General features: G+C 40.5%; 1 protein-coding gene across 8 annotated transcripts in view; it reads right to left on the bottom strand.

Moving 5' to 3' along the window:
* The window catches only part of PDE1C (phosphodiesterase 1C), a 634,171-nt gene that overhangs the window by 400,563 nt on the left and 218,423 nt on the right, over positions 1–15,185 (bottom strand). The window lies entirely within an intron of this gene.

Raw genomic sequence — 15,185 nt, 5'->3', positions numbered from 1 at the left:
TCATAGATATATTCCCAGCTTCAGATATTGTAAAGTTTCCCCCTTCAATCTTCTCCCATCTAGACATAGCCCTAAAATCAACCCAAATGGTGTCATCTTACAATGGGGTTTGGAGGTTAGCTCTTAAAACACAAGAGAAAATGCAACTCATAAAAATTACTCAAGATCCAACTCTCAGATTATTTGGTAAGGCCTGACTGAGCCCTACTCATCCTTCAGTTCTCAACTGAAACATCACTTCCAAAGACCTTCTAGGGCCTCCCAAACTGGGTAACACTCCTTCTGTGTGTCCCATAGTGGCCGGAGCTTACCCACCACGTTGCACTTATGACTGCTCATCGTCCTGATCTTTTATGCTTGTGGGAAGAATGATGGCTTACCTGACATCTGCTAGTGTTTCTTTCTTGTCTAACACATAGTGCTCAGCAAATGGCAACTGCTCAATATGTTGTTATTGAATTCATGAATGCATTTACCCAAAAATTAATCAAAAATGCTTTCTTTTTATTCTTTTTCCTTCTACTAAGCAATGATTTATAATGAGCAGTGAGGACATCCACCATAGCTGTGGTTTCCTACACACAGGGGAAAAGCAATGAGAAGGCTGGGGAGCTCACATTTGTTGAGCACCTCCTCTATTCCATTCCTCTTACACAAGTTAACTCACTTACAACTCCTACAAACCCTGAGAGGTTCTACCCACTTTCCACCTGACAGAAGTGAGTCTCAGAGAGATTAAGTAACTTACCTAAGGATACAGAACCTTAAAGTGGCTGAGACAGAAGGCAAATTCTGAAGCCTTCAAAGAAAATTAAGGAATTTATACAAAGAAGGCAAAAGATACTACCAAGAAACTTAGACACTAGACAAAACCAAAATAAAATTAATAACAATAAAACATACTGTGTTCTGGCCACCCAAATGCAGGAAATGAGTTGGGGAAAAAAAAAAAAACAGTTTATTCTTGGCCTTCTATTTTTAAGAATTTCAACAGAATCCCTGACTCAAATCTGAAAGACAAAGGAAATTTGTTTTGTTTTGTTTTGTTTTTGAGAGGGAATCTCACTCTGTTGCCCAGGCTAGAGTGCAGTGGTGCAGTCTCGGCTCACTGCAACCTTCTCCTCCTGGGTTCAAGCAAATCTCCTGCCTCAGCCTCTGAATAGCTGGGACGACAGGTGCACACCACCAAGCCCAGCTAATTTTTGTATTTTTAGTAGAGATGGGGTTTTACCATGTTAGCCAGACTGGTCTCAAACTCCTGACCTCAAGTGATCTGCCTGCCTCGGCCTCTCAAAGTGTTGGGATTATAGGCATGAACCACCATTCCTGGCCTGTTTTTAAAATTTGTTTCTAAAACATAATGTAAATTTGTAATGTTTTGAAACTTGAAACAACACACTACAAACCTCAAGATTTCATATAGCTAGACCAAGCTGATGTAGAAAGTAGAGAATGACAAAGAGCTGTTGTGCTCTGGGACCTGGCAAAGTTGGCAGGGTGGAAGATGGAGAGGCCAGCTTTATGCTGGGAGAGAAGGCAAGGGCATCTTTACAAGACCAGGCTGAGGACACCACCTCAAAGAAGGTCTAGAGTGGCGCTTTGCAACGTCTGTTCCCTAGAATGAGCTCTACTGTTTTCTCTCTCTCTCTCTCTCTCTCTCTCTCTCTCTCTCTCTCTCTCTCATACACACATACACACACACACACACACACACACACACACACACACACACACACACGGCTTCATCCGTTTGTTGTTTCTGTTTTTCTAAGGAGAGGCATTACAGCATACTGGTTAAGATCACTTGCCTGAGCTTAAATCCCTTCTCCAACTTATTGTATCTGACAGGTTGCATGATCTTTGGCAACTTATATCACTTCTCCAACCACCGGTTTCCTCATCTGTGAAATTTGGGTAACAGCAGTGCCTGCTTTACGGGTGATGTGAGAGTTAAGTGTAATGATGAATGCAGGGCATTTAGTATAGTGCTGGGCATCCTGGAAATGCTCAAGAGTCAGCTACTGTACTAAAACAGTAGTATTGCATAAATAATAATGGCATTATAATTCAGTAGGTTTTCAAAACTTACTTGATCAAAAGTCTTTCATTGATTATAAAAGTCACAAAAAAAGGTTGAAGATTGCTTTTCTAGAATGGAAAAATTAGATACTCCCAATTCTCCTTATCTTGGAACACTTGAACCACAAAGAAAGCAGGTGCTAATCTCAGTTCTGCTAAGAGGAGGATGAGCTGAAACACTGCCCAGCTTTTCCCATGCCTAAAGGGCCCTGTGCCTGCCTGTACACCCTGCCACCCACCCCAGCAATGTCCCACTTAACCTAGCAGAGTCACACACTCCTCTCAAATGTCAAAGCTGAGCCATTGCCCAAAAGGCAGGAAAAAAGAAAGTAAACCTGGGTACTTATGAACTGGATATCGCAATAATCCTTAGAAATATCTAAAATTATCTTTCAAAACAAGTCCTTTTTATCAATAACTCCCTAAAAACTGAGCAGTCTCAGGAAGTTGTAACTCAATGCGGAGACCTCATGTGCTATGACTAGAATTATTGATTAACCCATACTCATTTAGCTCTTAAGTAAATTAGAAGACCACTGGTCTTCACTGAAAATGTCTATTTATGTTCGGAATGTTTCAATGGAACTGTGGATTACCCAAGAAGTATTAAATGATGCATGTGTATGTGTGCGTGCGCTTGTGCACAACAGGGGAAATGAGCCCCAAAACTCCCCTCAATGGCTGCGGTGCATTTACAGCCAGCTGGTCACATCCTGACAGGCAGATTCTGAAACAGGAGCATCATCAAAGGGCAAAGAGCACTGGCCTCCAATATTTAAATAGGTTCCCCAAAGCTCTCCACTGCAGTGTCATAAAGCGGAAGCTTCTAGACTCTGAACTTCATTTTCCATCTCCTGCCCTCAGTCAGGGAGATAAAGAATGAAACTAAGCAAGCTTAAGGGGTGATTCTGTCCACAGCCAGGGGCAGAGTAAAGACAAGCAGGCAAACAGCAAGAAACAACACTGAGGTGGGAGCAAGGATGCTTTTAGGGGTCTTTATTTGCTTTTTGATGGCTAGGAGTTCCCAGAGTACTGGGCACACCTGCAGTCAAATGTAAGCATCAAGTACTCCAAAGTCAAACAGATGATTTGGAAATCGTTTCTAATAGCCTGGATAAGTGAGAGTCAATTAAACATTGATGCTAAATTATGAAGCGCCTGGCAGTCTTTCACTTTTTTAAAGTGAGTATCTTTGAGCAAGAGCCATATGGGTGCTGCAATAATGAGGTTTATAAATAGGCTTAATATTCTAACAAGCTGGCTTTGAAAAACCATAACTTGTGCTCTGTTTCTAAGTTGACAGAAAGATACCTCCCAGTTGGGCACAAGATTTCCTGGTATGGGAAGTTGAATACGCAACAACTGCATACACACAATACGAATTCCAGCTCTGCCTTCAGTGTTCTCCAGGATTTCTGGGTAACAATGACTCACTCTTCTCCAAGTCCTAGCCTGTCTCCATTCTTTTCTCCAGAGACCACTATGACCGCCGACACATAGACCACTTTGGAAAGCTTGGTTCTCAGCCCTTAGTTCCCTCAAGGGACAGGACGTTAAAAGACAGGCTCAGATAAACACAAAATGCACAGCAAGGCTCATATAGTTAACTACAGGTTCTCACGACTACAGATCACATGTGTTTCACTCATGGGAAAGTGGACTGAGATAAAATGTCACAAATAACCATGAAATGAGTGAGAATCTGAACGATCATCTTATCCTCTGGTTTTGTTTTTCATTGGCATGCAGGGTACAAATTGAAAAGAATTGGATATCTCTAGAAACTTCTAATGGGTCTCTTACATCTAATCTACATGCTACTGAGAATGGAAGGTCTTTGTACATTTCTTCTCATTCCTACCAGTGATTTCATTTCCATGATGCACGTATTAAAAATGAACTTTGCAAAGCTATCCATTGCTTTCTGGCCTTTCCCACATTTTGAACAAGTAAATGCTAATGAGAAAAATATATATATAAACTGGTGGTCTCTTGGCACCTTCCACAAGAATATTTAGGGGTGAGAAAGGAGATAACAGAGTAAGAGAATCTCCCGTCTTACTAGCTCGAATATTTAACTGATGAGCTACGAAATGAAATTCCATGTGCACAATGAGTCTATTTTCCTGCTTGGCCAAAGGTCCAAAGCAAGACCAAAAAAAAAAAAGAAAAAGATTATAAAATAAAATGAAAAAAAAAAAACCTCATTTTTACCTTGAACAGCCCAATCATTAGGAAAGAAAAACAACTAACAAAAACAAAAATTCTAGGGAATTTATTAGCTAGGTTTTCTAGTAGAGAAAATTGTTCTACAGACTCATACTGTCATTGAATTCTCTTAGAAAATGAAGATCATATTCAGAGATAGCCAGCCCCCAAAGATAGAGAACTCCAGTATGTTTAGCCAAAAGTGATGAGATCAAATTCACATGAAGGAAGGCTTTGACAGTGTGGTTTGCAGCTGGGGATGGTGATTCCAAAGAATGGGAGAATGCAAATCTGAAGCAGAGATGTTAATAAGACAGTCAATTTTTTACTCTTTCCTAGGAGCAAGTGCATTTCTATCTAGTGCTGGCCAGGCAGTGGAAAGTAGAGAAACCTAGGAGAAGGTAACTCCAAACTAAACAACCCCAGAGGAAGCCCCACCTGGGGCTACACCAACTCACATGGCAGATCCAGGTTGCCTCAGGGCTCCTGTCCTCCCAAAGCCAGCCCCTCTCTTCACTGTTCTCCCTCCACATCCCCTCGGCTGCCTGCAGACAGCTGGCCAGACACAGAAATCAAATCTCCTGCTCATGCCTGCTTCTCTTATGGCCTGGGTTAAAAATTCCAGCACTTGGACTACTATTTGAGAAGTCCCAAATGGGACCCCTCCCCAAAGAAAGCTGAACTCTTCCTTTGGAAGGCAAGATTTTTTTTAGTAAACCAAACGCAATTTCCTTTCCTTCTAGCTAAAAGTCTATTGCTTAAAGCCGGCAATGAGCTAATCAGTAGCACCAATGAAAAAACAGGGAAAGGTTTTTAGAGAAAGAAAATAGAAAGCAAATGTCATGCTTGTGGAAGCCCAAGTAGTACGTTTTTTGCATAACTGATTTAGTCCTCTATTCACGTATTTACAACCACTTGCTGTGTTATAAGTACTGCAAAACTGTGTGGGTGGGAATGGAAGCGATTTTTGCGACCTTCTTCCTGGGAGCCCGTCTCCTACTTAAATAAACATCAATGAGAAAAGCTAAAAGCAAAAATATCTCTTAATATCTGTGACAGCACTGCCAAAGTAGAGATAAATCCAAAGGATTAAGACAAAATCTCACTCTTCACAGATCTATCCCTGTAATTAGGGGAGGAGTAGGGTTTTTTTCTAATTGAATTATCCACAGAGCTGTTTCAATCCTCCACTTTGTTTTTCCCCTTGTAGATTTAGCCAGAACAAAAACTGTAATCTTCTGCTGAGTTTCACTTCAATGTCAGTCTAATTTTTCTAAGCCTTGCCTACCCACTCCTGCAGTGTTCCTTCCCTCTCCCCACTCTGTGCCCTTCCTCCCAACTCTTATCAAAACCGACTCCTGGCAGAAAGCAGCTGCTGGTCATTTACAATTCCAGGTGAATCTGAGTCAGTGCCATGACTCCTTGGGAGCATGAGTCCTTCCTATTTCCTCTAAAATTCTATCTTGTAGTAGCATCATCTGTAAGCCTCCTTGAACACACTCTCTAAATCTCAACAATTTAAATATGGCAAAATGAGCCCATTGTCCAAAATACAGGGGAAAAAAATGCCAACTAGCAGATGCATTTTTGGGGACCATTTTGAGCTCTTCTGTCACCTGAAATCAGATGAGCATTGGAAGCAAATTTTCCTGAGCTATAGTAGTTACCTTCACTGAAACTATGCCAAATCTCCCAGAAATTGGCGCTTTGAATGACTCTTTCATTTTTTTACCAATGACTAATTTCAGTCAGTGATTTTGTAGTCAGAATAGCAGTTCTGAAACAACATTTATGAGGCTTGATTTATGATAATTAATCCTTCTATTTCACTAATGAGCTAGGCAAGACCTTATTTATGAAAGTGTTTATAATTCCTCACATTAGCAGACAGAGTTTCCAGTGACACCCACATGGAATGGTATACTAAATGCAATAAACTTTTGTAGGTCATCCTTAGACAAAAGTCAGAGAGACAGACAAAAATAAGTGTCGAGATATTAGTCTGAATTTGAACTACTCCTAAAACATCTGGAAGGAGCTTTCAAAGATTAATCTTTCACTACCATGTTTATGTATGTATCTAGATGTATCTCTAGACTACAGGAAAAGTCTTGGTTATTTAAGCATTTTCTTTGTTTGGAATCTGGATAAACAACAGTTTAATGGTATTTGGATATCCAATTGTGACTTTCAGACAAAATGCTCCATCCACTGTCATACTGATTGTCTAAATTATTGCGCTTCTGGTGGCCTTAAGGGAAAGGAAAGCTGTATTTTAGCAGAACATTGAATACTGGGTCCTTGCAATGGGTCCTTGGATTTGGGTAGAAAAATAGATGGAAGGCCTTAAAGAGAAGAGAAAGGGCATGAATGGGCAGAGGTAGTGCAGTGAGGGAGCACTGTGGCCAGAACTGTGGACTGTTCCAGGAGACAAGGCCCAGCCATATCCATGGAGGCACCTCTAGAGCAGGCACAGGGAGGCCAAGCCCCCTTAATGGAACCTAAACTGCAGAAAGGCCTCTTGCCAGACCCAGAGAGCCTCCACGCAGCCAAGCTTCACTTGGCCCTTCTGCAATGGGCTAGGCTCCAGGCTTCAGGTCTCAACCCCATGGCAGTGCCCTCTACCTCCCAGAAGGTCCATGATGAGGGCTCATCCCATTTGGCTCCCAGGGTCATGGCCTCTTTCTGCCCTTGGAATACTGGGAATGACCATACCGGTTTCTGTCTCTGTTCCAAACGTATGTTGTGATGGGCATGATACTAAGTAGTCAATATAAGTTTCAAGTAAAGTTATGATTACTAGCTGGCCTAAGTAAATGCCAATATTTTGAAAAAGTAAATGCCAATGAGAAAATATACATAAATTTTTGGTCTTCTGAAACCTTCCTTCAGACTGTTTAGGGGTCATACTAAACTGTATTCTCTACTTATAAAATTTATAGATATGTTAATTTGGCATCATTCAGATATACACAGAATTTTTCTGCTTACTTTGCTGGGCTATAGATTATATCTCCAGACCTTCTGTTTAATCTCCAGACTTATCCAACTGCTCTTGCCTTCCCCATATCTCCCCTCGTAGTCAGTATGTCCCACACTGAACTCATCCCATACTAAACTCTCTACCCCCATTCATTCTGTTCCCACCCACAACAAGACCTGCAAACGTGTTCCTCCCTCAGTGATCCTAATCTAAGAAAATGGAACCTGGGGATTCAAGCTAAAAACCTGCGAGATGATCTTGATTCCACTTTCTTCCTTATCCCCCATATCCAAGTCCTGTTGGGTCTACCTCCTAAAAAGTTCTCACGTCCATGCCTACTGATAACGGCTTCCCCTTGCTGACGCCCCCTGGTGGATGAAGTCGAACCTGGCTCCTCTCCAACTGTGTCTAGAGCCTTCCCCGCCTTCCAGTCTGCGCTGCAGCTTCTTGGCCTTCTTTCATTTTCTCAGAGGGGCCATGCTCCTTCTTGTCTTTAGATCTTTGCAGGTATAAACATCCCGGGGCTTAAATGCCTAGAATACGTTTCCCTAACTCTACTTAACTACTACTTACATAATCTTCATGTCTGAGCATCAGTCTTTTCTTCAGAGAAACCTTCTCTGAATCCTGGACCAGGTTTGGGTCCTCTCTTCTATGTTTTCATAGCTCCCTGTGCTGGACTTCTTGCAGCACTTGTCACAGTAGGTAGTAATTTATGGAAATATTGTTTAATATATTCCTCTACTGAACATCTCCCGAGGGAGGGAGCCTTTATCTTGTTTTCCACGAATTCCCTGGTGCTTAGCACAGCACCAGGAACACAGTAAGTGCCTGAGAAATATTTGGTAAGTGAATGAATGACTGAATTTTCTGCATATGGATGTGTATCCTTCAACTATGTAAATAAAACTCATTACCTAAAATTATCAATTTTTATATCTTCTGGATGGAATTATTCTTTAAGTTTTTTCATAATCTCACAAGCTAGGAACATCTAGCTTTGTCTTACGGTCATTTACACTCATTTATTTTGTTTAATAACAGCTGTCAAGAGGACTCTGTATAAAGAGTACAATAAAAGCCTGAAGAATACCAACACTTTACATGAATTCAGTATACTTCCTCCAGAAATAGAGTGTTGCATTTGTTGTAGAATTCATTTTTACTGCTAGTGAGAAACCTGTGATGGTCATTCTCAAAGCTGTCACAGTCTATTTTAATGTGGCTCATATTTGTTAAGTTGGTGCAAAAGTAATTGCGGTTTTTGCCATTAAAACTAATAGCAAAAACCGCAATTACTTTTGCATTAACCTAATAACAATCATTTCTTTAGTTGTTTCTCAAAAAGCCAGGAGATAGGTCCTATAAACACTTTCCTTCCATGTGGGGAAATGGAAACCAAGGAAAGTAGTCTTCCATGAGCCAAAGAAAATTAAAGATTGAAAAACTAGAGATGGTAATGTGCAAACCTCTCTGCTGAGGGCTGCTTCCCAACTGACAGAGGCATGCTGTAAAGCTCAGTCAAAATATTCAGCACTCCGCTGCTAAACATTGAGTTGTAATTAACTAATACACTAGCATAACCAAATTACAATAATCAAGTGATGATGTACTAGTAAACTGTATGAGTAGTCAAGTAAAGAAAATTTCACCGTAAATGTGAGAATCTACTAACCCCTTTTGATATTCACATTTTTTCACTTTTAGTATACATTAAGAATGTATTTCAGAGAGATTTAACTTGATCTTTATTAAGAAGAGAAAGACTCAAAAACAGTCCTTCAAACACAAATGTCTCCCTTCTCTGAATCCTAGCATGTAGCATCCCTATCACTTAGTCAGCAGTTAACTATTGCCCTCCCTTTTGTTGTTGATTTTTAACCTTTTCACCTGTATGAGAACTATCTTATTTCCCTCAATATATTCTAAGTTTCCTGATGGTAAGGATTTTCTTCTGATATTTTCAGATCCCTTCTGAAGCTCCTAGCACCTAGTACAAAATGGAAACCCAATAAAAATATGCTGAACGATCTGTCAATTCCAACTGAATGGGAGAGTAAAAGGACCAATTAATACACTAAATATGTAATCTGGAGGAAACAAACAACGATTTTTTAAAGTATTCTTCTGGAATTGCTTTTCTGGTAAGATTCAGGCAATGCCCTCTTCCCTGGGTCATCTCCTTGCAAGAATTTAACTAAGAACCAAGATTCTCAGACCCACCGCTCCAAGCCAAAGGTCTCTCCATGGCTCGATATTGCCATCACCAATAGCTACTTGAACATTCCAGAGACTACCAGTTTAACATATCTACACCCAAGTTCATCATTCTGCTTTATCGAAGCCTGCTCTAATCTCCATAGTCCCTAACGAGACAAATAACACCAAATTCACCGAGACGTCTAAGCTGAAAGAACTCGCAAGACAACTGCTCTTCTTTCTCTGCTCTAAATCTATGTTCTGTCAATTCTCATTTCAAACATGCCCCCTGTTCTTTCATCTTCAGCAGCACTACCCCAAATCAGGCATCTTCCCCAACTGGTCTCCAGGCCTCGAGTCTCATCTCCAATCTGTCCTCCACCCTTTTCCCAGAATTACAATCCTAAAATTCAAATCTAATTTTGTTACTCTCCAGCTTAACATCTTTTAACAATTTCTTATAACTGAAAGGATAAAACACAAACTTCTAAAAATAATATGTATCATAAAAATATATATATATTTCTCTAGAAGATATGAAAGAACACCTAGAACACAGCACTTTTTTGTTGTATAGTAAAATGTGTTCAATTACTCACCTCCTCAAACTATGAGCATATATAATTTTGTGTAAAACAAAAAGTAAAATTTTAAATGTCATGTATTACTACCCGGCCCCTGCCTTCCTTTCCAGCATCACCTCTCATGACTAAACTTCTATCTGTCCCTCAATATTGCACTAGATGAGCTGCAAGAGGATACCACACATTAACCTTTAAGGAAAGTAAGGCTCTTAGGCATTGATTAGTAGGAGAAGGTAATCCTGTTACCCGGACCAATTCAGGGGCCAACTACTTCTGAGGGGACGGGGGAGATTTCTCTCCAATAGTTCCATGTTGCATGACAGCAAATAGACCCAACCATATTCTCTCCTTGGGGAATTCTCAATGAGGGATGAACATAGAGAAGATTCATTAGAACTCAAGCCATGTCTCAATTAAGTGCAAGCAACTTTGCCAGTAGCCCATAAGAACAGCTCAGAAATCTCAGCTAGTTTATTATGGGCTGCCTGCAAGACTCCTTGTTTTTCTCTCACCTTTGTAAAAGGTTTCTTTGCATTTTTGCAAAAGGCTGACATTAATGAAAAGAGTCTAAGCAAGTTTATTCCTTATGACTCTGATGAGTCTGCTAGAATGAATACACAATTCACTGTAGTCTGTGTATTCATTGATACTACATTGTATCAATGTAGCATTCATTGATGCTACAATGCTAAGTTAAGAGTTCTTCCTAATTCTTTCTTAGAGAAATATGTAAAACAGCTCTATGTTTCAAATATGTATTACTGTATACTGGGTGGAAGTGTAGACACTGGGGATAAAAAGCAAACCAAAAGCAAGTGACCAAAGCGAACCAACAACCCTGTCTTCATGGGGCTTATATTCTAGCTGGGGGAGACAGACAATAAACCTAAAAATAAATAAACTATACAGCATTCGGATGGTGGGAAGTGCTAGAGAAAAATAAAGCATGGCAGGGTATGGGTAGGGGTTGGAATGTATAGGGGACACTGCCCTGTAGTGTCCTCAGCTGTTGATTTTTTGCAGGTGATAACCACAAAAATCCTCTTGCTCTGGTAAAGACCACCCTTCACCAGTCTGTAGTCTGGCCCTCCCAGGTAGAGGTAGTTTCCCCCGCATCCCCCTGGAACTATATTCATCACCTCCAGGTACTCATGTCAGTCTCTGCCACTAGCCTTCAAATTGCTGAAAGTCAGGTAAGTATCTTACCTACTTTTGCAAACCCAGGGCTTAGCAAACTGACTGGCACCTAATGGACACTCAGTAAATGTTAATTGAGTAATCCCATGTTGCCAGAACACTAATTATATCATTTAAAAATTCAGTTAAATAGAAAGAAAACACAGAGAGGGCTTAAATAAGAAATTTAAAACCAAAGGCCCAGACTTTTTTGCCTATGACTTTTCTCATCTTTGCTGTGTAGGTTGGAAGAGTCACTTAACTTCTCTGTACATCAATAGGGTATTAGTTAAGACTGTTACAGAGAAACTGAATTCAAAACATCCTAAGCAAAAACAGAGTCTAACTAGCTCATGTAGCTGGGATAGCTGACAGAACTGGAGACACATCTACAGGAACTGGGACCTCCAGGAGCTGACCCAGGGATTTCCACTCATCTTTTCTGCTTCCTTTTGAGCACTGGCCTCACTGCCTCCTATCATAAAAAGGTCTTCTCTGTGAGGTGGGAAATGGATCCAATGGCAGCCCCATGAAAGTCCAGAAGAAAACAAAAGCCTCCCTTTCCCACAGTCAATACAGAAATGTCAATGAGAGACTCTAATGCTTCCGTTTGGGATCCATACCCTACTCGAGACTAACTTTTACTGCCTGGAAGGTAAATTCTGTGATTGGCCAGTTGTTCTATGCTGGGGTGAGGAGTAGAGTCTGTTAGCATAGTAAGGTGGATGGGAAGCTTGCTGCATAGACAAAAACAATAGTTGTGCAGTCTATTAACTTAATAGCCATTCTCTTGCCTTTATATTAATAATATTACTTTAGGTAATGCAAAAAAGCATCATCATCTTCATGGAGTGTTATATAAGCATAAAATTTATTATACCGACTACCTCATAGTTGGGCAAAATAAATATATGAGATTAGATAATTATAATTGTGACAATAAATGCCAAGGAATAAGTAAAACCTGCTCTCTTGCTCTCAGTTTTTCAAAAATGCAGCATAGAAACACCTTTCTGTCATCATCTAGCAGGCTGGCAATAGAAAAACTTTTGGTCGGGACCCAAGGTACAGTCATGACCCAATTACTCAAACCCAAGGAGCCCTATGAGGCTTCATCGGGGGTCTATAGAACACCCACAGCCCTATTTCCCTGACTGGAAGATTCTGTAACAAAAAAAGCAATTGAGAGGGACTCAAAAACTCTACCCAGTCCTCCAGTGAAAAGAGGTATGACAACAACTCATTGGGACGAACTGAGGTTTATGGAAAAGGAAAAATGAGGCACCTCTCCAAAGAATAAGAGGACAGCATCCCTCTGACAGTTTCAATTAAGAAAGCTCAGGTGTGCGGTATTTGTTCTCTTCTCACTTAGAGAAATGGGAGCATGTGCATAAGATCATCAGGGCCGCAGAGCAAGGCTGAGGACCAGCACCCGCCCTAGAATCATAGCCAGCCTCTGAGCATTAGTGTGCAGCACCTCGCTCAAGGGGCATGGGCGCCATCATCATAACAGACACCTGGGCTTGCAGGCGTCTATAATCCCAGCTAAGATAGTGTTCAAAACTTGCATTTCCAATCTTTGATGCACTGTTAGTATGTTGATGATGCTACAATGCTAAGTTAAGAGTTCTTCCTAATTCTTTCTTAGAGAAATATGTAAAACAGCTCTATGTTTCAAATATGTATTACTGTATACTGGGTGGAAGTGTAGACACTGGGGATAAAAAGCAAACCAAAAGCAAGTGACCAAAGCGAACCAACAACCCTGTCTTCATGGGGCTTATATTCTAGCTGAGGGAGACAGGCAATAAACCTAAAAATAAATATACAGCATTCGGACGGTGGGAAGTGCTAGAGAAAAATAAAGCATGGCAGGGTATGGATAGGGGTTGGAATGTATAGGGGACACTGCCCTGTAGTATCCTCAGCTGTTGATTCTTTGCAGGTGATAACCACAAAAATCCTCTTGCTCTGGTAAAGACCACCCTTCACCAGTGTGAAAGAAGGGCTATAAAGAGGAGAAAGAGAAAGCCTGCACGATCACAGCAGTGGGATTCAGCCCTGGGCCACAACTCTGCCACACATCTGGCCCAGTTCCCACCTCAGTTTAGATTTCTATGCCCCAACCTGGGCAATGATGTTAATAAAACCTGCATCCCAGCTAGCTCATGGCACATTGCGTTGACAGGTCTCATGGCCATAAGCTGTCCTAAATATATATTTATCTTCATTTTGAATATTTAAAAGCTCACATTTGGGTTTTTATGCTTCATCACCTATTGCTTGAGCATCTACTATGTGCTAAATGCTGTTTTAGGTATTGCAGTGAGTAAGTATCTGTCCTCATGGAACTTACATTCTAATGGAGGAGATGAAAAATGCAACAATAAATTAAATACTGGAAATACAAACAAGAAGGAGATGAGATACCATTGAATAATCCAGGCATGAGATGATGAGCATATCCTGAACTTGTCTCTCAGACAAGTTGAACTGAATTCCTCACCATCTGTGGTCACCTACAGAGCCCTTTCTATAAAGGTGTCATGGTAATAAATTGATATGAAAATCCAATTATGGTTTGAGCCTTTCTAAAATGTTGAAAGAGCAGCTTCCTTTCTCTTACTGACAATCTGTTGTGTGGACAAATATGCACACACCCTTCCTTCTCCTAAGGGTTTCTATTTTGTGGACTGCAAAAGTGTTATTCCAACTTGTGGACTGCAAAAATGTTATTCCAAGTTGTATAAAAGAGTGTGTGCTTTGGTTTCCAGAGTCTTTAGCTATTTATTCTAGCACTGCTGTTAACATTTAAAAAAAAGAAGAAGAAGAAGTGGTAAGCATCATATACTGGTAAAAATATGTATAATAATAACAACTAATAGCATATTCTTTTCAAATTGGAAAATGAAGCTAAAGATCTTACGTGATTGCTGTTGGGCAGCATGTTTGCTGGGAAGGATAGGTAGAGGGATCCAAAAACACACATTTGGGGAAGAATCACCCCACACTTTCCATGTTCAAGAGCACTAGGTTCTGAGTAGATACAAGAGACTAGAAAATGAAAATGTGGCTACATTGCACTGCAACACCTTGGGGAGAGAAGCCTAGCAGATATGAAACTGAGAAAGCTACAAGACAGAGTGTTGTAAGTGCTAATGCTTTTCCGCACAAGTTCCTGCCTCAGCATTGCTGATTTGACCAAACACTTGTCTCTAGCCCAAATGTCTCCATGGAGTCGATTTAAACTGAAAAGCAGCCCAAGAGAAGTTGTTCCTGGGTGTGTGGATATGAATCCCTCTAGTAAGCATGGCAAGGAAACCAGCTCGACAACACTTTCACATTATATACTTCGGGCCCAGACTTTGTGGACACAACAAACTTTCTGTGTGCAGCGCAATACAATCGGACGTAATGTTCACTGCATATAAAATGAGATTACTATAAACACCACTCCGAGAGCTGCTGCGTTGCAGGCATCTAAACTGTCAGGAAAGCCTGCCAGCTAGAGACAAGGTTTCCAAATAAGTTTACAGCCTCCACTAGCGGTGGCTAGACAAGTCAAAAATCCAATTATTTGGCATGGTTTCCCATTGAAATCAATGGCAATGAAGCTCACTTGGACTATATATGGAATGGCTTTTATAAATTGCACCTGTCAATAAGGACCTCTTAAAGAAACACATACTACCTTAATGCTTCTCCTTAGAAACTTCGAATATCAAGCTGACTTAGATCAACACATTTTTTATTTGTCTTTTGTTTGTGTGTGTGCTTTCAAAAACAATAACAGCAGCAAAACAAACAAACTGGCAGGAAGCTGGTTTTCCCATCAGTGCCCTTGTTAGAAACAGAATGTCTAGAGAATATGCTTGGAGAAAAACCATATTTTTAAACCACACTATATATCTGATGCCAAATGTCTGATGAAAGTAGTATCTGGTAATCATGGAAGG

This window comes from Chlorocebus sabaeus, chromosome 21 (assembly GCF_047675955.1).
Source record: "Chlorocebus sabaeus isolate Y175 chromosome 21, mChlSab1.0.hap1, whole genome shotgun sequence".
Classification (NCBI taxonomy): Eukaryota; Metazoa; Chordata; class Mammalia; order Primates; family Cercopithecidae; genus Chlorocebus; species Chlorocebus sabaeus.
This window is presented reverse-complemented; position numbering and strand designations above follow the sequence as displayed.